Source organism: Scyliorhinus torazame, chromosome 8, assembly GCF_047496885.1.
Source record: "Scyliorhinus torazame isolate Kashiwa2021f chromosome 8, sScyTor2.1, whole genome shotgun sequence".
NCBI lineage: Eukaryota > Metazoa > Chordata > Chondrichthyes > Carcharhiniformes > Scyliorhinidae > Scyliorhinus > Scyliorhinus torazame.
The window spans coordinates 251,975,705-252,000,100 of record NC_092714.1 but is presented as its reverse complement, the minus strand read 5'-3'; the positions used below and the strand labels follow the sequence as shown (position 1 = coordinate 252,000,100).

Genomic DNA, 24,396 nt, shown 5'->3' with positions numbered 1-24,396 from the left:
CACCCTATCCCCATAACCCAGCAACCCCACCCAACACTAAGGGCAATTTTGGACACTAAGGGCAATTTATCATGGCCAATCCACCTAACCTGCACATCTTTGGACTGTGGGAGGAAACCGGAGCACCCGGAGGAAACCCACGCACACACGGGGAGGATGTGCAAACTCCGCACAGACAGTGACCCAAGTCAGGAATCGAACCTGGGACCCTGGAGCTGTGAAGCAATTGTGCTATCCACAAGGCTACCGTGCTACCCCTTGGGGGGCTGCAACAGCTCAGGGGTCGACAGATGATGGACTTTGTTTAATCTCTTCCGGGGGCGCGGTGTAATGTCGAGGGGCAGGGGACGGGGCGCCACCTGCTCTGTTCCGGGGGGGGGGGGGGGGGCGCGTTATGATGTTTCTCTCCCCTCCTCCAAGGAGTGGCGCCGCTTGCGGGGGGTGCCCTGTGTCGAAGAAATCTCCATCCTCGAAACGCCCCCCACCTTCCCTCAACACTTTGCCCCCGAGTTTGAGATGTCGCCATCTCCTGCGCCGGCCTGGGGGCGCATGCATCTCCTCACCCTCACCCCCTTGCTGACCCCCGCAAAAATGATGACAGGCCCAGTACCTGATGCTGAGGCGTCAGTGGGCCCGGGATGAGCTCGAGTGTCCACGGTGGTCCACAGGCCGTAGTTCCGGGGCGCAGGGGACTCCAGGCTGTTGGGGTCGGGGGTATTTGGAGTCGATCCTCGCTTTGCCTTCTTTCAGGCCTTGCAGCCTGGTGGATGCCCTCCCTCCTCCACTCCAGCAGCCACCCTGCCAGTCGGCACGGCACGGTGTCCCACTGTAGGGTCGGGGTGGTAATGCCAATGGAGGGAGAGGGGCCGGCAGTGCCACTCAGAGCCGCCTTGGTGTCAGTGGTAGCTTTGGAAGCGGGGCACTTCTTCCGCACGTGCCCCACCTTCTTGCAGGCGCGGCACCTCATGCCATCCGCAGACCAAAAGGTGCGGAAGGTCTCCCCTGGATGGGAGACCTCGAATCCCCCCCCCTCTAATACATCGTCCCGGAACTGGCGGATGAATGCCTGGTGCCAGAAGGAGTAGATGTGCCTGAGGGGGGCGTCGTTCAGGCCGAGAGGGAGCAGCGCTACCTCGGGACGAACCTCCCCCAGTAGTTGGAGGTGGGGGAGAAGGAGCTCCGTTGGAAGGTAAGGCGGGACATTGGCCAAAATGACCTGCTCGGCGGTGGCCTCAGGAAGGTCCACTGATACGCAAGTCCTGCCCAACGCGACCCCCTTTTCAAGGATGAGGTGAACCGCCCCCTCGGCCCTCAGGAAGAACATTCGAGAGGCGGCCACAATGGTAGAGGGGCAGACGACCCAGGCCATCGCGCTAACGCACGCCTCTATGGTGACGGTGGGGGGAGCGTAGCACTTTACGGCCAGCTTACGGCTCAGCAACCGGAAAGGTGGCGGGACTGCAAGAGCAGTGGAGGTCGAGGAGGCTACCACCCCTGTACAGGTGGCTCTGGTCGGCCCCGCCACCAGCGTAGGTGGAGTGGCCGTCAGGTCAAGTGCCACGCCCACCCCAATGTGGGCTTTGTCTCGTTGGAATTTAATTTGTGAAATAGATAGTGGGAAGGGGGTTGTCAGGGGAAGGGCGAGGTGGAAGGACATACTCTCCCCCTGGGAAGGTATACGGGGGAGCAAAGCAGGGCAGGGAAGAGAGGAGAGAACAAGGAGCCCTGTTGGAGGAGGTCAGCAGCACAGGTGGGTGGGGCACCGTAGATGGAATGGTGCCCGAGGTGAGACTCCTGAGACTGGGTGAAGCTGGAGGGTGGGAGGGTTGGGGATCTTCAGCCCAGGAGGGGGCCCAATAAAAAAACCACAGTCCGTTCTCCCACCCTAGGTCACCACACTGAGGTAAGTGACGCTGGTTTAAAGAAGTCTTCAGCCCGAGTAGGGCGCAGCAAAATACAGTCTGTGCTCCACCCTGGAATGACCACCCAATGGAACCGATCTGCTCCCTGCTGGTGTAAGGGGTCTTCAGCCCGGGAAGGGCCCAGCAACCACTCGATGTCCCCGTCCTGGAACAAGCTCACCAGATGGAATGAGGAAGGCCTGACAGTTGGAAGAACTGGGCAGGACCGGGCCCTCAGCCCGGGAGGGGCCCAGCAAACAAACAGTGCAAAGGGGCTTTACTCCCACCTTCTTTTTGCAGCCAACTTCCTGTTGTTGTTGTTCCTTTCCTCCTTCCCTCATCCTTCTCTCCTTCCTCTCTCTCCCGCCTCTCTCCTTCCTGCAGGCAAGTCAGCAAGAGAGACAGAGAGCAGCTGCAGCCACTCAAGGTGAATTGGCCATGCTAAATTGCCCCTTAATTGGAATTTTAAAAAAAAACTCACCAAGAAAATCACTAAGAAGCAACACACAGAGAGTTAGTTGAGGCATTAGAGGGAGTGCATAGACCACCGAACAACTCCTCTACCCAACAAGCACCACCCGCCCTGCATGTGGCAAAGTCTGCTGATCATTATTGGCCTTGACAGGCATCTCAGAACCCATCGAACCAGCGTGGAAGCTCGTCATCCTCAATCCCGTGGGACTGCCTGAATAAGAAAGAAAGACAATGGTGACATTGTGCCTGCTGCTCCACTCTGGAAAGGAATAATTTGATTAGAGATAGTCAACAAGGTTTTGTGAAGGGTAGGTCGTGCCTCACAAACATTATTGAGTTCTTTGAGAAGGTGACCAAACAGATGGATGAGGGTAAAGCAGTTGATGTGGTGTATATGGATTTCAGTAAAGCGTTTGATAAGGTTCCCCATGGTAGACTACTGCAGAAAATACGGAGGCATGGGATTCAGGGTGATTTAGCAGTTTGGATCAGAAATTGGCTAGCTGGAAGAAGACAAAGGGTGGCGGTTGATGGGAAATGTTCAGACTGGAGTCCAGTTACTAGTGGTGTACCACAAGTATCTGTTTTGGGGCCACTGCTGTTTGTCATTTTTATAAATGACCTGGACGAGGGCGTAGAAGGATGGGTGAGTAAATTTGCAGATGACACTAAAGTCGGTGGGGTTGTGGACAGTGCAGAAGGATGTTACAAGTTACAGAGGGACATAGATAAGTTGCAGAGCTGGACTGAGAGGTGGCAAATGGAGTTTAATGCAGAAAAGTGTGAGGTGATTCATTTTGGAAGGAATAACAGGAAGACAGAGTATTGGGCTAATGGTAAGATTCTTGGCAGTGTGGATGAGCAGAGAGATCTCGGTGTCCATGTACATAGATCCCTGAAAGTTGCCACCCAGGTTGAGAGGGTTGTTAAGAAGGCGTACGGTGTGTTTGCTTTTATTGGTAGAGGGATTGAGTTTCAGAGTCATGAGGTCATGTTGCAGCTGCACAAAACTCTGGTGCGGCCGCATTTGGAGTATTGCGTGCAATTCTGGTCGCCGAATTATAGGAAGGATGTGGAAGCATTGGAAAGGGTGCAGAGGAGATTTACCAGAATGTTGCCTGGTATGGAGGGAAGATCTTATGAGGAAAGGCTGAGGGACTTGAGGCTGTTTTCGTTAGAGAGAAGAAGGTTAAGAGGTGACTTAATTGAGGCATACAAAATGATCAGAGGATTGGATAGGGTGGACAGTGAGAGCCTTTTTCCTCGGATGGTGATGTCTAGCACGAAGGGACATAACTTTAAATTGAGGGGAGATAGATATAGGACAGATGTCAGAGGTAGGTCCTTTACTTAGAGAGTAGTAAGGGCGTGGAATGCCCTGCCTGCAACAGTAGTGGACTCGCCAACACTAAGGGCATTCAAATGATCATTCGATAGACATATGGACGATAAGGGAATAGTATAGATGGGCTTTAGAGTGGTTTCACAGACCGGCGCAACATCGAGGGCCGAAGGGCCTGTACTGCGCTGTAATGTTCTATGTTCTATGTTCTATGTTCAATCTGACCCATGAATGGAAGGGGTAGAGGTGGTGGATTCTTAGGTGATTGATGACGATATGTCTGCTTTGCCCAACTAGGTTCAAATGAAACAGACACATGTGCCTGCCTGTGAGCCAGAAATTCCCTCTTCAACGCTGGCTACGGGGTTGGGAAGGGTGATGGGAAGGGCTGGTTTGGGGGTGGTTCTCCATGCATGCTTCCATTTCTTCTGTCATAAGGGGTGTGATTCTCCGGCCCTCCGCGCTGAAATCGCGCTCTGCGCCTGGGCGGAGAATTACCCAAAATAGGCCCCCAATGCCGGCACGCAATTCTCCGACGACCGGAGAATCGTCGCCATTCGCGCGGGAGGCCTGCTAGCCCCCTGGCGAATAGGGAATCACCCCGGACTTTCAAAGAAAAAGTCCGGAGTGATTCTCGCCCATTTTCCGGCGGCCGTGGGGACTTAGTCCCCCAAAGGGAGAATCCCGCCCAAGGTTTGGGCTTCAGTGATGCACAGCTGTTGCTCTTCTTCAGCATGTAAGCCACGAATAGAGGCCAGGTAGACAGTTCAACCATTGGCTTGTGGAAACATAGATCAATCCAGCTAAATTAGGTCCCTGCACCCCTCCCTCATGTTTCCCAGTATTCTGTCGAAACCACCAATTACTGTATCAAACACAGTGCACATCTAACACGGCCACATTAATAACCATATTCAAAAAATAAGCCCTGCTTGTTTGACTCCTTCCCTTTAGAAACCTTTGAAGGTATATATTATCAATGACAGTCTGGAGAGCAGACTGCACTGATTTGGTCAACAGGGTGGCATAATTCAAAATTCCTTCTATCCCAACTTTCATCTCTTTGTGCAGAGATAGCTGTTCAATTATCTGTGCTATAACAGAAATCTTGCAATGTTGCATTGTGCTATCTTGTCTAGAAAATCACGAATTGAATAAATAATTTAGGCAAAGAGTTAAAGTGAATATTTAGCACCAATTTTGCAATGCGTTTTGTGCTTCAAACCTCTGTCAGACAAGTTTGTGTTTGGAACGTGTTTAAGATTTATCTCCTATTGTAGACCTGTCATATATCATTTGTTGCATTATCAATTAGTAATGCTATTCCAATTCATTACCAAGGGCCAAGATCCAAATAAGTTTTAAGGTCTGCGAGCAATGTATGCTTTTTCGAATTTAACTACATTAAATATGTTTTATGATCATGTGGCAGATTTACGGGACAGTGACAAACATAGCAAAGATGGAAACTGCATTGTATCCAATTATTTTTAATGATTTACCCGGCATGAGGAAGATTGCTGACAATACACATCTTACTTAGAAGTCGAATATATGATCACACTTCTTTCTGCCAGAAAACTAAATTATTTGTTCAAGACTTTACTCCATTTTGCATTTGTTTTGAATTTGTTTTATACGGTCCATCTTACTGAGGTCATTCCGCCAATTTCTAAAATGTCCTTGATTATGGAAATTTTTCTGGCAATAGCTTTAGACTTTGAAACCACATATTTTTCCCTGCTTCCTCTGACGAAACTGAAAGATTTATATTCTCTTAGGAGAGGTTAATGCATTAAGGGGCTGGTGGTTTTGGTTTGTCACCAGAAGAGGCAACTCAAATCTGTCTTGTAAGGCTAAATGGGCTTGCTATTGTTCGTTAAATTAAGGGGAACAGTCGCTGTAGGTTGGCATGCAGGTACAGCAAGCGGTGAGGAAAGCTAATGGCATGTTGGCCTTCATAGCGAGAGGATTTGAGTATAGGAGTAGGGATGTCTTGCTGCAGTTATACAAGGCCTTGGTAAGGCCACACCTTGAGTATTGTGTGCAGTATTGGTCTCCTAGTTTGAGGAAGGACATTCTTGCCATTGAGGGTGTCCAGCGAAGGTTAGAACATAGAACATTACAGCGCAGTACAGGCCCTTCGGCCCTCGATGTTGCGCCAACCTGTGAAACCACTCTAAAGCCCATTTACACTATTCCCTTATCATCCATATGTCTATCCAATGACCATTTGAATGCCCTTTGTGTTGGCGAGTCCACTACTGTTGCAGGCAGGGCATTCCAATCCCTTACTACTCTCTGAGTAAAGAACCTACCTCTGACATCTGTCCTATATCTATCTCCCCTCAATTTAAAGCTATGTTCCCTCATGCTAGACATCCCCATCCGAGGAAAAAGGCCCTCACTGTCCACCCTATCCAATCCTCTGATCATCTTGTATGCCTCAATTAAGTCACCTCTTAACCTTCTTCTCTCTAACGAAAACAGCCTCAAATCCCTCAGCCTTTCCTCATAAGATCTTCCCTCCATACTAGGCAACATTCTGGTAAATCGCCTCTGCACCCTTTCCAATGCTTCCACATCCAGGGTCCTAGGTTCGATTCCGGCTTGGGTCACTGTCTGTGCAGAGTCTGCACATCCTCCCCGTGTGTGCGTGGGTTTCCTCCGGGTGCTCCGGTTTCCTCCCACAGTCCAAAGATGTGCAGGTTAGGTGGATTGGCCATGATAAATTGCCCTTAGTGTCCAAAATTGAACCTTAGTGTTGGGTGGAGGTGTTGACCTTGGGTGTGGTGCTCTTTCCAAGAGCCGGTGCAGACACAATGGGCCGAATGGCCTCCTTCTGCACTGTAAATTCTATGATAATCTATAATTAATCTAGGACAAAGGTTCGGCACAACATCGTGGGCTGAAGGGCCTGTTCTGTGCTGTATTTTTCTATGTTCTATGTTCTAATATCCTTCCTATAATGCGGCGACCAGAAGTGCACGCAATACTCCAAATGCGGCCGCACCAGAGTTTTGTACAGCTGCAACATGACCTCATGGCTCCGAAACTCAATCCCTCTGCCAATAAAAGCTAACACAACATACACCTTCTTAACAACCCTCTCAACCTGGGTGGGAACTTTCAGGGATCTATGTACATGGACACCGAGATCTCTCTGCTCATCCACACTGCCAAGATTCTTACCATTAGCCCAGTACTCAGTCTTCCTGTTATTCCTTCCAAAATGAGTCACCTCACACTTTTCTGCATTAAACACCATTTGCCACCTCTCAGCCCAGTGCTGCAGCTTATCTATGTCCTTCTGTAACATGTAACATCCTTCCGCACTGTCCACAACTCCACCGACTTTAGTGTCATCTGCAAATTTACTCACCCATCATTCTACGCCCTCCTCCAGGTCATTTATAAAAATTACAAACAGCAGTGGCCCCAAAACAGATCCTTGTGGTACACCACTAGTAACTGGACTCCAGTCTGAACATTTACCATCAACCACCACCCTTTGTCTTCTTCCAGCTAGCCAATTTCTGATCCAAACTGCTAAATCACCCTGAATCCCATGCCTCCCTATTTTCTGCAATAGCCTACCGTGGGGAACCTTATCAAATGCTTTACTGAAATCCATATACACCACATCAACTGCTTTACCCTCATCCACCTGTTTGGTCACATTCTCAAATAACTCAATAAGGTTCACCAGACTAATTCCCGGCATGGCAGTACTGACATATGAAGAAAGATTGGACCGACTGGGCTTGTACTCACTGGAGTTTAGAAGGATGAGAGGGGATCTCATAGAAACAAATACAATCCTCATGGGACTGGACAGGCTAGATCCTGGAAGAATGTTCCTGATGTTGGGGATGACCAGAAACTGGGGCCACAGGCAAAGAATAAGGGGTAAGCCATTCAGGATTGAGATGAGGAAGAACCTCTTCTCTCAGAGAGTTGTCAATTTGTGGAATTCTCTACCACAGAGATCTTTTGGGGCCAGTTCGTTGGATATATTCAAGAGGGAGCTGGACGTGGCCCTTCTGGCTAAAGGATCAAGGGGATGAAGAGAAAGTGGGAGTGGGATACTGAAGTTGCTTATCAGCCCTGATCATATTGAATGGTGGTGCACGCTCGAAGGGCCGAATGGCCTACTCCTGCACCTATTTTCTATGTTGGCATTTATAGAGGCAGGGAATCAGACAGCACACTAGAAGTCCATTCCACCCATGGTACAATGCTGGCTCCTTGAAATTCCATTCTGCTTTTCTTCTCCCATAGTGCAGGTCATTTCCCCTGTTCAAGTCCACGGTACCTCCAATCCAATTTGAAAGTTACTTTTGGAACTCCTTACCCTCTGTTTTTTCATTCAGTGGATCCAAGATCACAACAACTGGCTGAAAACAGTCCTCCCCATCCCCCCATAGATCTTTTGCCAATTACATTAAGGCTGGAATTCTCCAACCATTGCGATTAATTTTTCCCGCCGGCAGGGCACCCCACCCATGGGCTTTCCCAGCAGCATGAGGTGGTTTCAATGGGAAATCCCATTGACAAGCCGCAGGGAGACAGATTCCCGCCACCAGCGAATGGCGCACCGCTGAGAAACATGGGGCTGGGGGACAGAGAACCCAGCCCTAAATCTGTGCCCCATGATTACCGTCCCCCGTCTCCTCATGCCCCCCCCCCCCCGTTAGTGGAAACAGTGTACCTGGTCTAACAGAAAAGTTTCTAAGTGTCATTTGTGGCGGGCTTTGCTGGGAGTTTCTCCCCAGCTCCGGCGGCGAGTTCCCCACCACTATAACCTTTTTGGGCCCTGGGGAGTTTCTCACCGAGCTAGCCCGGAATTCTTTTCATCACTGTGGAGCTGAACCGCACACCTTTCATACCTGCCCTCCACCCTCCTTTCATGGCCATGGTCCCCTCAGGCCCTGACCGTTGGCCATGTCATCTGGACACCCTGGCACTGCAATCCTGGGACCCCGGCAGTACTCCTTCCAGCTTTGCAGTGCCATCTGGGCACCATGGCAGTGGCAGGGAGGCAGTGCCAAGGTGCCAGAGTGGCAGTGCCGAGGTGTTCAAAACGAGGAGCGGGGGGGGGTCACCCTGCCGTCCCTGACCACCCAGGACCTCCAATAGCCTGGGAGACCCCCTGGATGCCATTCCCCCTGGTCCACATTTGTGTGGATCAGTACTGAATGGCGCCCGACTGGGGTCTCCCTGGGGAGGCCGGTAGATGCTTGGGGCCCATGGATTCCGGGTCAGCATGCCTGAGCAGGTTTTAAATATGCTTAGGTGTGCGAGGCTTGGACCCATCCATCGTGGGCGGGATCCTTATCGTGACGCTCGTGAGGTCTGGGTAGGTCTCACGAGGCATACTGGCTGTCAGGAAACCCGTGGGAGGTCTCCCCCGGCATCTACCGGCTGTGATGCGCTCCTGTTTGGGCACAATGCCGCCGGTAGATCGCGCCCAGTTTCTCCTCAGCTACTAAATATCAAAACGGCTCAAAACTTTGAATTTTCTGAAGAAGCCACCACCACTGTACACCAGCAAAACAATCACAGCTTCTCGAGACTCTCCGCACAACTGAAGTCTCTAATCCCCGGTATCATTCTGGTAAACCTAATCTGCATGGTCCGCAGCCTTGGCATCTTTCCTGGTATTCGGAATTGGACACTATTCCAGAATTAGGAGGACAAGCGTGTAAAATTGCCTCACATTTACCATTCAATGAACCTTAACAATCACAGCACGATGATGTCCTCTTCCTCTTCGTAAAAGTCAGGAGGATAAATGGTCATAGGAAATAGGAGCAGCTATTCAGTCCACAGAGTCTGCTCCACCATTTAATGGTCATGACTGATCTGGTTGTAGCCTTAACTCCACTTTTCTGCCTGTCCCCCAACTACCTTGTTGATCAAAAATCTGACCAACTCATTCTTGAATGTATTCAATGACCCAGCCTCCACTACTCTTTGTGGAAGAGAATTCCAAACACTAAAATAATCCTCTGAGGGAAGATATCCCTCCTCATCTGTTTTAAATGGGAGGCCCCTTATTTATAATTTGTGACCCTCCCCCCGTTCTAGGTTCCTCCACGAGACAGAATATCCTCTCAATATCTACCTTGTAAAACTCCCTCAGGATCCTATAAGTTATCCTGAGATCACCTCTGGTTCTTCTAAGCTCCAGTGAGTATAGGCCCAACCTGCTCAACATTTCCTCATAAGACAATCCCTTCACCCCAGTCAGCTGAGTGAACCTTGCTTCATGAACGTTGCCTGTGCCTATGTATTTACATTGTATATTTATATATGTCCTATGTTTTTTTATCATGGATGGAATGATCTGTCTGGACTTTATGCAGAACAATATTTTTCACTGTAGCTTGGTACACGTGACAATAAAACAAATCCAGTACAATCCTTCCCTGAACATAATTAAGGAAGGAAATAGATGTGTTGGAAATGGTTCAGGGTAAGTTTACTAGATTGATACCTGGAATGAGCGGTTTGTCTGATGAGGATAGGTTGGAAAGGCTAGACATATTTCCATTTGAGTTTAGGAGACTGAGGGATGACTTTATTGAAGCAGATAAGACCCCAAATGCTATTGACAAGGTGGATGTTAAAAAGATGTTTCCTCTTGACCAGAACTAGGGGGCACTGTTTTAAAATTAGGGGTCGCCCTTTTCATAGAAATTACAGTGCAGAAGGAGGCCATTTGGCCCATTGAGTCTGCACTGGCTCTTGGAAAGAGCACCCTACCCAAGCCCACACCCCCACAACCCCACCCGACACTAAGGGTAATTTTGGATACTAAGGGCAATTTATCATGGCCAGTCCACCTAACCTGCACATCTTTGGACTGTGGCTGGAAACCGGAGCAAATCCACACAGACACAGGGAGAACGTGCAGACTCCGCACAGACAGTGACCCAAGCCGGGAATCGAACCTGGGACCCTAGAGCTGTGAAGCAATTGTGCTAACCACTATACTACCATGTTGCCCTAAGCTTTTAGGACCGAGGTGAGGAGAAATATTTATCTCTCAGAGGGTTCTGCGACTTTGGAATGCTCTGCCTCAGAAGGCAGTGGAAGCAGAGTCACGGAATATTTTTAAGGTGAAGGTCGATAGATCTTTGTTCAGCAAGAGAACCAAAGGTTGTAGGGGGGGGGGGGGGGGCGAGATGGGGAATGTGGAACTCAAGACATGCAGATCAACTATGGTCTTGTTGAAAGGTGGAGGAGGTTTGACTGGCCAAATTGCCTACTTCTGCTCCTATTTTGTACGTTCATTTGAACTGCTTCTAATGTAAGTATATCCATCCTTAAGTATGAAATTAGTTTTCCAGGACCAGTACACTGTTAAAAATTCAGTGACACGGCATTAACAAGGTGCCATTTTCTTTTGGGTTTTTAATAGCGATATTACAGCATAGAAGGGAAAATTCTTGACACCTCAGCGATTTTTAATCGGATTACAGTTTGTAGGGACTTCAGCAGTGCATCCTGTGGAGAAGTGGAGAATCCAGGTTTAAATGCACATGTGCAGATTCCAGAGATTGCTGTCAGTTTCAAAGGAGTGATGGTGAAGAATGTTACACCATTATTATTATCGCAAAATGTACTTCCACTGAAAATGAAAATCACTTATTGTCACAAGTAGGCTTCAAATGAAGTTACTGTGAAAAGCCCCTAGTCACCACATTCCGACGCCTGTTCGGGGAGGCTGTTACAGGAATTGAACCGTGCTGCTGGCCTGCTTTGGTCTGCTTTCAAAGCCAGCAATTTAGCACTGTGCTAAACAGCCCCTGAAATGAAGAACCCCTGAAAAAGATATCGGCATATTGGATTATTTTTCATTTAAGGAAACAACATTTTTAATATTGTCATGTTTCAGAATAGCAGCCTAAATGTAAGTGATGGCAATTTTCAGAGGACCGACGCATGGATAAAAACCAATCGAAACAAGTAAGGGTTTCTCTTGAAGGACGGCCCTTCAGCTTTCAATCATATCCACTCAAGATATATAAAGTATAGCCAGGATAGATGTAGGCCAGAATTCTCCGGCCGTCTGCTGGCAGCGGTATTGTCTGGTCACACTGGCATACACCCCCGCTTGTGGGTTTCCCGACGGCGTGGGGTGGTTCAATGCGAATTCCCATTGACAGCAGCAGGAACAGGGAATCCCACCGCCAGCGAGCAGCGCACTGCCTCCCGCTGCTGGGAAATGCATGGCTGGGAGGCCGGAGAATCCCACCCATGGTCAATAAAATACAACATTGTTGACCAAAGCGTCCCAAATCCACTTATCTCTTAACGAGCTAACTCTCGCAAGCTCCTATCTCAGTGCCATTTATATTAGGATGAGGTTCAAAGCCCCAAATCTGGGGGCCCTCAGACCCTCCCCATTTGAACATGAGCTGTTAACACTGTGAGGGTGATGTGTTACAGGGACTCCGAGTTGCTGTGGCAACATGCACCTTTTACATGCATTTTGTACTTTGGAGCTTTGGATGGTGATAGTCGAGGCTCACCAGGAATCTCTCCTGCTCTTGCCGCCTGCCATTGCTGAGTGCTGGAAGGATTTTCAGGCAGATAGTCAAGCTGTTTTGCCACATTGTGAACGCACCTTCCTTGACCACCGAGTCCTGAGGTGGAATTTAAACCCAGAGCTTTTGGCTCAGAGACAGGGACACTACTAATTCTGTCACAAGACCTTTGTGTGGGCGAGGTACCTAAATATAATTGTGTACAAATTACCAGGCCCACATGTCAACTCATATGCAACAGCAAATCAGAAATAAAAACAGAAAAGAAATACTAAGCTGGTCTAGCAGCATTTGTGGAGAGTTTTAATGGATGAGATTTAACAGAAACATTTCTAAGTGTCATTTTGGGTTCAATTGGCAGAGCGTTTCCCAATGGAGGCCTTGGTGAGATTGTGGCCCATATTTAATGGCGCTTAGTAAGAAGAGCCTCCATGAGCGTATCGCCCTCACTAGTTGTCTCGCTCTCTGATTCGCCAGACAGGCGCCTCAGCACCTCGTGGCTAACAAGGGGGGGGCTGCTTTTAAACACTCCCTCACCACTCACTCCCATTCAACACACATCGTGCAGACCTGCTCCTCACTTTGGGTATGCTGACCTGGCCAGGCTTCCCGACACTGTGAATGAGAGACAGGACATCCTATTCCCCCGAGGGGGTCAGCGGGCCAGCAGCAGGGCCACCAATACCCCCAGGGAGGCTGTGGCATCGGCTATCACTGTGGGCAGCATGACCATGAGGACCAGCATCCAATGTCAGAAGAATGGCAGCTCGGTAGCATAGTGGTTAGCACAGTTGTTTCACAGCTCCAGGGTCCCAGATTCGATTCCAGGCTGGGTCACTGTCTGTGCGGAGTCTGCACGTTCTCCCCGTGACTGCATTGGGTTTCCTCCGGGTGCTCCGGTTTCCTCCCACAATCCAAAGATGGGCAGGTTAGGTGGATTGGCCGTACTAAATTGCCCTTAGTGTGCAAAAAAGGTTAAGTCGGGGTTACTGGGCTACAGGGATAGGGTAGATATGTGGGCTTGAGCAGGGTACTCTTTGTAAGGGCCGGTGCAGACTCGATGGGCCGAATGGCCTCCTTCTGCACTGTAAATTCTATAAGACCAACAACCTCCACCGAGCTGCAAGGATAAGTTACCACGTCTCTCCTGACATTAGTTCCACCTGCCATCCCTCAAATTCCTAACACCCCTCCCCTGCCCTGGCTGACACTGGTTGACACCTCGCACCCTCCCCACATCTCATCTTCATATCACCCACCAGCACAAACCCTCATCAGGTGGCCCATTTGGATCACTGTTGTGCATCAGATCCCACAGCATCTTCTTGCTTCAAACTGGATTGTCTTCTGGACTCATACATCCCCCTGAGCCCAGTGTTCCAGGCCCCAGGCATCTCAGAAAACAATTGTCCTTCTTTCCGGCTACAGAAAAGGAAGGAAACAGCTACAGCAGCCTCCAGGCATTTGCAGCCACCATCAGGAGCAAGCAGCAAACACAACCTGCAGCTGTGAAGTGCTCTCACAACTAACAAGGCCAATTCCTTATTAGCAATGGCCTTTACCTGTGAAGCTAGAGGCTGCTCACGGTCAAAGGGGGTTAAAGTGACCCACTGCAGCCTACTAGCCTCATGCTATTGAGACCCATCTTTCAAAATGGACGAGGCCGCTCGCTGAAACTCCCACCGCTGTCAGCAGCAATGGAGAAAATCTATCCCATTCTTTAGAAGTTTATTATTTTAATAGGTACTTAAGTCATAAATGATAGATGCTGGGGCTGGAAATTATAAACATCAGTTAGTCAGGCTATTGAAAAAGAAATTTTGATTATTGCTGTCAAATCCCAGACCAAAGCAGTCTGCAAAGCACAGGTGAACTTCCACAGGTGCGACACTTATTGATCTAGATTATTGTGAGATTTACTGCAGTAATAAGCAACAGTAATAACTAATGGGCAACATGGCAGCACAGTGGTTAGCACAGTTGCTCCACAGCTCCAGAGTTCCTGGTTCGATTCCCGGCTTGGGTACTGTCTGTGCGGAGTCTGCACATTCTCCCCGTGTCTGCGTAGGTTTCCTCCGGGTGCTACGGTTTCCTCCCACAGTCTAAAGAGGTGCAGGTTAGGTGGATTGGCAATGATAAAGTGCCCTTAGTGTCCAAAAAGGTTAGGTGGGGTTACTGGGTTACGGGGATAAGGTGGAGGTGTGGGCTTAAGTAGGGTGCTCTTTCCAAGAGCCAGTGCAGACCCGATGGGCTGAATGGCCTCCTTCTGTAAATTCTGTGAACTAACACTTTTATCGCACCTTTAATGTCACAAAATATCCCAATACTTTCACAGAGATGTATTCAGACAAAAATAGTCGCAAAGCCAAAGGAGTATGAACAATGTAATATAACAGGAGAGAAGATTGTACAAGACAGTTAGACTACATCTGGAGTACTGTGTACAGTTTTAGTTTCCTGACATAAGAAGGTTCACTTGACTGATTCCTGGGATGAGGGGATCTTTAATCTTCTAAATACGAGCATGCGTGTTCACGTCGAATCAAAACAGAGAATTTAGAAGATTAACGATCGTGTGTGACATGTCAATGGGTCTCCACCCAGATTACTAACCTGGCCTTTCTCTTTCGAACATTGGTGGATCTGCTGCGTATTTCCGGTTGCTCTTCCAGATTTCCGGAATTTATGTCCCCCCCCCCGCCCCCCTCCTCACCACTCAAGCTTCTCTTTTGATTTCCATCGGGTGTAAAAGTGATTATTTGAAGATTTATACATTGACCATGTCATACTTCACCGCCACATTAAGATCTCCCTGCATCTTTCTCACACTGACCAAAGTTAGATTCCCACAGCATTGCATTCTCCAGTCTTAATTTCTCCTACTGTCTTCTCCCCATAACGTGCTTCCATTTCTATGCCAGTTGAGGATTAATCTACTATACTTTTCTCTGGCAACTGCACCGAGGCCAAGGTAGACATATTGCTCACTTAAGCTGCCTTTTGACATCATGATTTATACTTGTTTGTGGCCTGGAAATCTGACACCCATAAATTGATTGTACTGTCATACAGGATCCATTAGGCAAGCCCTCAAACCCAGCACTGCTCCTTCATCCTATTCCGCAGCAAGGGCACTTAATTAGGTCATAATAACTCCGCTGGCTTAATGCCCTAAGACTATATTAGCAGTTAAATGACAAACTATTTTTATTGTGGGCCACAAATTTTATTTTATATATGTATATATATTGGAGGCAGTTTTTATATTAAACACACATGACACGGCTGGCATGAGCAACATTGAATACAACGTTGTAAAAATGTTAAAAGTATACTTTACTCATGAACAATGAAGACAATCGTTGCCGTGGGTAGGTGTAGGACGAATGCATGACTTTTAACTTTTAAAGGACTGAAATGGTTTTTGAGGTATGAGACTTAAAAGCGTATAGATAAAGATGTTTGACTCCAGAAAATAATGCTGAATGTTGCACAGTGCATCAAGAAGATGGCCTACTTCGAGAAAAAACAGAATTTGGATTGAATCCAATGAAGCCTTTGGATTGTAGGGAAACCTGCTTAGCCGCAATGTAGGTTAAAAAGAGTTGAGAGGATGTAAATGATCCATAGACAATGATACCACTTTATCAGGTATATTGAAAAGCTCACTTTCAAAGCAAAGCCTAATCTCACCGAGGCTGATGAGGAAAAGCATTCAAAGGACAAGTACTGCAGTGTTTTTTTTTGTGTATTGTCCACTGGTTTACTTGCAGAATTGTGAGGAGACTGGTGCCTCTGCTATGGAACATAGCACAGGATCGCCTAAGAAGCAGGAGAGAAATTAGGGCCTCCAAACAGAAATCTATTGCTCTTTTGTGTTTATTTTTTTTCTATTGTGCACTTTACGGTTTTGCAATCAATAAGTCAATTTGTCAACTCTTAAGTATTATGATGTGCTATTGCTTTAAATGACTTGCTTCTACTGCTGACTTTGGAGGATGCTTAAGTAAAAGTTTGGAGTACGAGTAAATATTCAATTCATGGTGTTAATCAATATGAGTCTAGGCAACAAGTCAGAGTGCTAAAATTGGCATTAGCACCCCTTGGTTAACGAGGAGAAAATTTCTCTCCTGTTTCAACTCCTGGTTGGTTTCCAGCCATCCTTGCTCGAAAGAGGCTCGGACATTGTTGAGCGCGAACAGGATTGAACTTGGCTGTTACGCTGCGCAAGAGTGGGCAGCCGGCCAGTTCGTCCATACAAGTGCATGAAAATGACGGATAGGATAGTGCCATCAGGTCCCCAAGTCTGTCCCACGTGGTCATGATGCATGAAGCATTGTGATTAGACAGCACCTCTCCAAGTATAGATTATAATCTCCCGGGAGAGGAAAAAGAAAACAGATAAAAACCCAAAGAAAGAAATCTGGAAAATTCCTCTCTTGCCCTCTTAGACAGTTAAAAACCAGTCCAGGAGACCATGAACAATAGACCCAGGTAGAAGGTATCGGAAGGTTGCTGACCCCGCTGGACACGTACCTCATCAAAAATCAGGGGCGGAATTCTCCGAGCCTCCGCACCGAAATCGCGATCGGCACGGGGGCGGAGAATGGGCGTCAAACCCGAAATCCGGTCCGACGCCGCTCCCGCGATTCTCCGGTCCCTGGAGAATCGCCTTGAATCGAGCGCGCAATCTACGCGGTGCGGGTTGGGGCCATTAACAGAGGCCCCCACGGCGATTCTCCAACGTAAACTGGCCGAGTTCCCGACGGCGTGTGTCTAACCATGTTTTACCTGTCGGGAAAGGCCAGTGGCGGCTGCGGAGTCTGTCTGCGGCCGCCCTGGGTGGGGCCTTACAGACGGCCTGGCTATCGATCGGGACCACCGATCCGTGGGTGTGCATGATGTTGGGAGGGGGGGCCTATCTTTTTGGTAGCAGTCCGCAGCATGGGTCCGCCATGCCGCGTGGGATGGCCGACGCAGGCCGCCGCTGTGCGCATGCGCGGACCCCCAACCGGAGGTGCAGGGCCGTTTATCAGTAGCCGGAGCTATGAGGACTACTCCAGGGCCCTGATAGCCCCCATCAGGTAGGAGAATCACTCTGGACTTTCTTCACGAAAGTCCAGAGTGATTCACCAGCATTTTGACACAGGCGTGGGGACATAGCCCCTTTATTGGAGGATCCCACACCAGGGCTTCCAGGAGAGAATATTTGCAAACTAAATATTGCACTTCAAGAAATTACTCTGCATCATGAATAACTATCAATTTGGATTCACTATGCCTTCAGCTAACTATTGCAACAATTGGGCAGCACGGTGGTGCAGTGGTTAGCACTGCTGCCTCACGGCACTGAGGATCCGGATTTGATCCCAGCCCCGGGTCACTGTCTGTGTGGAGTTTGCACATTCTCCCCGTGTCTGCGTGGGTGTCATCCCATAACCCCCAACCCAAAAAGATGTGCAGGGTAGGTGGATCAGCCAAGCTAACTTGTCCCTTAATTGGAAAAAAAAGAATTGGGCACTTTAAATTTATTTTTAGAAACCATTGTAACAATTAAATATCATGTGGAAGGTTATCATTTCTCTTGCATCACAGAAATGTAATGATCAAATTCAGTTTAATGGTACAACTTATCACTAATTCAAACATTAAACTGGACCCGAAGACTGTGTCCAGTTCTGCTAATTGTTGCAATTATCAGGTCCCACGATTTTGGGATTGTAACATTAAATTTAGAGTAAATGATGGGGTCATGTGACTTGTTCTGCAGTCTGCCTGATAATAAACCTGGGTGGTTTCATTGTTAGAGGTTAAAAGAAGGCTTAGATTATTTTACAGAGGAAAAGATGCAATGTATTTACGCTTGGAGACAATGGCAGCAGTCTCTGGGTTTGCAATGAATAAATTCTGAGACTCCCAAAGTCCAAGAAAGGTGTGGTAGGTATTGGGTTGTGCTGTGAACTGTCCATTTACTTCTGAGATGAAAGGGAGCTGGGATCAAGGAGGTCTAATTAGAATTTCGACCTAGATACAAGGGTTAATGTGTTTCACATTTCAAGGGGAAGAGCACAGAGGAAGACATTTTTGAGATCAATTACAGGTTCCCTGACAAATCAGTGAATATTCCAGGCAGATGGTAGTTCTGTGAGGTCAGCAGAGAGAAAAGACTGCTTGACTCACGAACTACCACAGCTGGATGCAGGAGGGAGACAGTCTCCAGTTAAAGAGACGCAACTCACGGCCTTCTTTGGATTGCAGGGGAATTTCTCTGGCATGGACGTGAGATGAAGAACAATGGGAACAGGCAGATGAATTTAAGAAACTCTCCAAACGAAATGCGTGGATGCAGTCAGTCCAAGTTTCTACTCAAAGAAAGGTGAATTTAGGAACCCAATAGATGCTGGGAGCAACTATGGCCTGTTTGCTATGAGGGTAGCAATTCTGTGGAGAGTGTGGTACGTGATAAGTATGAATGGGGAATGTTCCACTCTGCAGTTTAAAGTATAACTTGCCTTAAAAACAATTCAATTAGTAGTGTTTTTAGTCATTTGTACAGTGAAAGTTTTAAAAAGTGAAATCTTGTTTGCCACTCTTTAGCTATCAACTGGAAGTTTGAATCTCTTCTTAAAAGTTATATGTGCCTCGAGGGATCATAATTTCATCAGGAAGCTTGACACTATCCAGGACAAAGCTGCCTGATCGATTGGCACCCTATCCACAAACATTCACTCCCTCCACTATTGACACACAGTGGCAGCCAGGTGTACTATCTACAAGATGCACTGCAAGAACTCACCAAGGCTCCTTAGACATCCACAACCACTACCGTCGAGAAGGCCAAGGACAGCAGACACACGGGAACACCACTCCTTGGCAGTTCCTCTCCAAGCCACTCACCATCCTGGCTTGGAGTTGCATCGCCGTTCCTTCACTGTCGCTCTTTTAAAATCCTGGAACTCCTTCCCTAACAGCACAGTGAGTGTACCTACACCACACGGACTGCAGCAGTTCAAGAAGAAGGGGCGAGATTCTCTGACCCCCCCGCCGGGTCGGAGAATCGCCGGGGGCTGGCGTGAATCCCGCCCCCGCCGGTTGCCGGAGTCTCCACCACCGGATATTCGGCGGGGGCGGGTATCGCGCCGCGCCGGTTGGCGGGCCCCCCCGCTCGATTCTCCGGCCCGGATGGGCCGAAGTCCCGCCGCTAAAATGCCTGTCCCGCCGGCGTAAATTAAACCACCTACCTTACCGGCGGGACAAGGCGGCGCGGGCGGGCTCCGGGGTCCTGGGGGGGGCGCGGGCCGATCTGGCCCCGGGGGTGCCCCCACGGTGGCCTGGCCTGCGATCGGGGCCCACCGATCCGCGGGCGGGCCTGTGCCGTGGGGGCACTCTTTCCCTTCCGCCTCCGCCACAGTCTCCACCATGGCGGAGGCGGAAGTGACTCCCTCCACTGCGCATGTGCGGGAATGCCGTCAGCGGCCGCTGACGCTCTTGCGCATGCGCCGCCCGGAGATGTCATTTCCGCGCCAGCTGGCGGGGCACCAAAGGCCTTTTCCGCCAGCTGGCGGGGTGGAAATTCGTCCGGCGCCGACCTAGCCCCTCAATGTTGGGGCTCGGCCCCCAAAGATGCGGAGCATTCCGCACCTTTGGGGCGGCGCGATGCCCGTCTGATTTGCGCCGTTTTCGGTGCCAGTCGGCGGACATCGCGCCGTTTCCGGAGAATTTCGCCCAAGGTCTCCACCACCTCCTCAAGAGCAATTCTCAAAGGGATGAGCAATAAATGCTGTCCTAGCCAGCAATGCCCACATCCCTTGAGTAAATAAAGAAAAACAAAGTCAACATTCAAACACTGGAGGCAGTACAAAGAAGAGCCACAAGGCTGACCAGAGGACTAGATTCTGAGCAAAGACACGGAAAAGTGTGCTTTCATTCTGGAAAGAAATATATTCCCCATCTTACAGACGGATATAAGACAGTCAAGTGGGAGACATGGTGAATCGAAAATATTAATTGAAATTGAAACAGGACAAGTTCAAGCGAATAAAAACTAACTTTGGAACTGTTACCAGATGGTCCTACTTCACATAGACATTAAAGGTGGGATTTTCCGCCATCATTCCCCTCCCGCCATGTGTTTTCCGGTGGCAGAGGAGGTTCTCCAATGGCCCCCAGTGGTACGTCAATGGCTTGCTCATCTTGCCGCCAGGTAACCCGCCATGGGTGGGTGGCCTTCGACGGGACCGGAAGGTCCTGCCAATCAGAAGATCCATAAAGTCCCACCCAATTAATGCAGTTGTAAAACTTGGGATCATTTAAGGATTAATTAGCTGCCTTAGTAGGGTGAGGAACATAAGGTCATTCTGCAGGATGAGTTAAGTTGGGACAAATTGCCTTCCTCAGAAATAATCATCATCTGATCCCAAATAGACTAAATGAGTGACATAGCATTAAACCCATCCCACATTCAATATGAACTTTTGACCCCTTCATGTAACTGCGTTAACTTGGGTTAGTTCTATCCATTTTGCACAACTGTACACTCGTCTTGATAGGTTAGCAGATATCAACTTAATTCTATTAATACAAGACATTTTACACTAACCTGGTTACTTGGTTATCATTAGATCTCCATTTGCTTTCTCCCCGACGCGGATATTAAGCAATTATGGACTGCGACTGCAATTTCCTTTCTTTCATTATTGTCAAATGCACAACATCTTCAATACTGGCCTTCTGGGAGAAAGCACAACAGAACGAATGCCAAGAAGGAATGAGTGAGAAAACCCACAGAGGGTCAAGCTGAAGAAAGACATGCTGCGTCTGTTAACATTCCCCATCTGAATTGCGTTCCCACATAAATTTTGCCAGCTTGTTTTTTTTTGGTGTCTGCCTATTAATTGGTTGAAGTAAGAAAAGCATTTAATATTTCTCTGGCTGTGCCCTTTCTTAAAACGGTTAAATCTCCAACTTCTTCCAGTTCTGAGGAAAGATCATCAGGCTGAAATGTTAACCATGTTTTATTTTGCACTGATTCTGCCTGATCGGCTGAGTGTTTCTGGCATTTTCTTCATAATTAATATTATATGTTGTGGTTAAAAATATAGAGCATTCTTTTTATGTTTTTCTTAACGTGCCTAGCCGTTTATGGACTGCATGTTCCTTTTTTCCCTTTTAATTCAGTTAATTGTGATGCAGATCAAATTCCCCTGAGGTGTTATTGATAGAGTCTGCTACCTGACACAAAGGCACTCCACAGAGACTGAGGATTGTTTGATGTGCTGCTAAGTAACAGGTGCATTTAGCTGGGCTTCGAACCTGACCAGTGATAAAGTGAATTACTAGATTTGGTAAAACGGGAGGATAGGGCTAACATCCTTGCATTAGCGTAAATAGTATTTGCCTGTCAAATGCTCCACCTCAAGGACCTAAAGCAGAACTCACCAGCAAGGTTGCATACTTGTTAGAAGGACAGATAGTCTCTAGCTAGGGAGGAGACAACAGTCCTGCTTTTGGGTGAAAGTTTTAACAGTAAAAGATTGGAAGTTAAGCGATGTTCCGTGTACTGATAAAACAGTCTGTATCTGTGACTTAGAGGAAAGAGCTATATTAGAATTCTCTGCCTTTGAGAGCTGTATTACAGGAGAGCGCCCCTTCAAAGGTTTCCCGGGGTTAGCTCCCTCTATGATTGAATCATGAATAAACTATTGTAACCCGTACCTGGGTCTCCTGTGGTTACATGAAAGATGCCCACCACAACACCAGTATGTTTTTTTATATAATTCAAAATGCAGCTGGAGGATAAATATTCAAAATAAAGATGGTCAATATGATAAGATATATCGGGATTGAGATTTCCAGTCAAGTCTATGTGGGACTTAAATAATAATGCTTTCTGAAATACAGATATCTTTGTTAAATTAAGGCACCTAATCCTTGTTTGGCCACATTGATCATTGATCATTTGCACCAAAGCAAGCAGAAAGTGAATCACTTCAGGTGCAGAACCTTGGCATATTGCTCAATCCCAAATAGCTTTTCAGCCCAACATCCCGGGGCAGCACGGTAGCACAAGTGGATAGCACTGTGGCTTCACAGCGCCGGGGTCCCAGGTTCGATTCCCCGCTGGGTCACTGTCTGTGCGGAGTCTGCACGTTCTCCCCCGTGTCTGCGTGGGTTTCCTCCGGGTGCTCCGGTTTCCTCCCACAGTCCAAAGACGTTAGGTGGATTGGCCATGCTAAATTGCCCTTAGTGGCCAAAAAAGGTTAGGAGGGGTTATTGGGTTACGGGGATAGGGTGGAAGTGAGGGCTTAAGTGGGTCGGTGCAGACTCGATGGGCTGAATGGCCTCCTTCTGCACTGTATGTTCTATGTCTATGTCTATCCCGGGCGGGATTCTCCAATCCCACGGCAGAGTGCCAAGCCGCGTTTAAAACACAGTCGCGTTTAACGACGGCGTGAATGGGCCGCTCCCAGGACTAATTCTGGCCCCTACAAGGGGCCAGTACGGCGCTGGAGCGGTTCGCGCCGCTCTAGCTGCTGATCCCGGCGCGAACTGTGCACCGCGGGAACTGCACATGCCGGCGCCAATGCGCACATGCGCAGTGGCCTCCTTCAACGCGCCGGCCCCGACACAACATGGCGCAGGACTACAGGGGCCAGCGCGTAGGAAAGGAGGCCCCCAGCCACAGAGGCCAGCCCGCCGATTGGTGGGCCCCGTCGCGGGCCAGGCCACATCGGAGGCCCCCCTGGGGTCGGACCCCCCGTCCCCCCCACAGGCCGCCACCCGACCTTCAAAGCCGAGGTCCCGCTGGCTCAGAGCAGGTTAGAACGGCGCCGGCGGGACTCTGCTCTTTTCTCCATTCGGGCCGGAGAATCGGCGGGTCGGCCGCAGAGAGCGGCTCTCGACCGGCGCCGCGCCAAACACCGGCGCCATTGCCGCCGATTCTCCACCCTGCGGAGAATCGCGTGCCGGCGGCATGGCCCGTTCACGGGGATTCTTCGGCCCTTCCCAGGGCTGGGAGAATCCCGCCCCCCATGTCACCAAGATCACTTTATTGAGTTTCATTCCTACTTCGTGTCCTCTTCCATTCATATCCTAATCCATGCTTTTATCGCATTGTGGCTGGACTTTTGTGTCTGGGGGTGGGAGTGGGGTTGGGTGGTCAGTAGGGTGGGTGTTGGATTGCCGGTAGGGGTAGGGGTCATGGTCGGTGTGGGGGAGGGGTAGCTGGTGGTGGGGATATGCTGCTCCATGATATGGATAGGAAATTAAAAATATCACATTTTAATAGAACTTTGAAAAACATTTGTTCATTGGGATGTGGGCATCCATTGCCCATCCCGAACTGCCCTTGATTTGAGTGGCTTGCTCAGCCATTTCATAGGGCATTTTAAGAGTCAACATTGTTGCTGTGGATCTGGAGTCGCATGTAGGCCAGACAAGGTAAGGGAGACAGATTTCCTTCCCTCAAGCACCTCAGTGAACCAGATGGGCTTTTTGAAAATCGACAATTGTTTCATGGTCATCATTAGACTTTTGATTCCAGATTTTAATTGAATTAAAATTTCACCATCTACCATGATGAGATTCAAACTTTGAGTCCCCAGAGCAATACCCGAGGTCTGCTGGATTACTAGTCCAGTGACAATACCACTATGCCATCTCCTTTCCACTGTGATATGAGCCATTGTACAAGAAGCCTTGCTGTACAAGATGCCAATTTGTCAGAGGCATCGCTTCTCCTCAAGCTTGAATGCCAATCCACAACCCAAATAAAATGCCTGGGAAAAGATGACCGATAACGTGAGCAAGGCCTCCAGAACCAATAAAACCTGAAAGTGGAAATGTCTGCATAACAGAGAGAACATTTTCTTCAACCGTCAATTGAACAAGAATCACAAGTGGAAAGTTCCCCAAACTATCAAAATATGGTCTGGAAGAACTCTTTGGCCTTCTGGAGATTCTGAATGAGGTAATAGAGCTGAAACATATAATGCCCCATCCGACATGATACATTCAGGATAAGTTATCACCTGTGGGATATGGAGAAGAACTTTTTTGGTGCAGCGAGTGGTAATGACCTGGAAATGGTTACCTACGAGGGTGATGGAAGTGGAAACAATCAATA

At 48.6% G+C, this 24,396-nt stretch overlaps 1 long non-coding RNA gene across 1 annotated transcript; it reads left to right on the top strand.

Annotated features, from left to right (window-relative positions):
* Window positions 1–1,130: 1,130 nt before the first annotated feature.
* Window positions 1,131–21,985, top strand: LOC140428839 (uncharacterized). Its single transcript, XR_011948923.1, has 3 exons — window positions 1,131–1,189; window positions 18,531–18,648; window positions 20,894–21,985. It is a non-coding gene; the product is annotated as an uncharacterized lncRNA (long non-coding RNA).
* The last annotated feature ends 2,411 nt before the right edge of the window (window positions 21,986–24,396 follow it).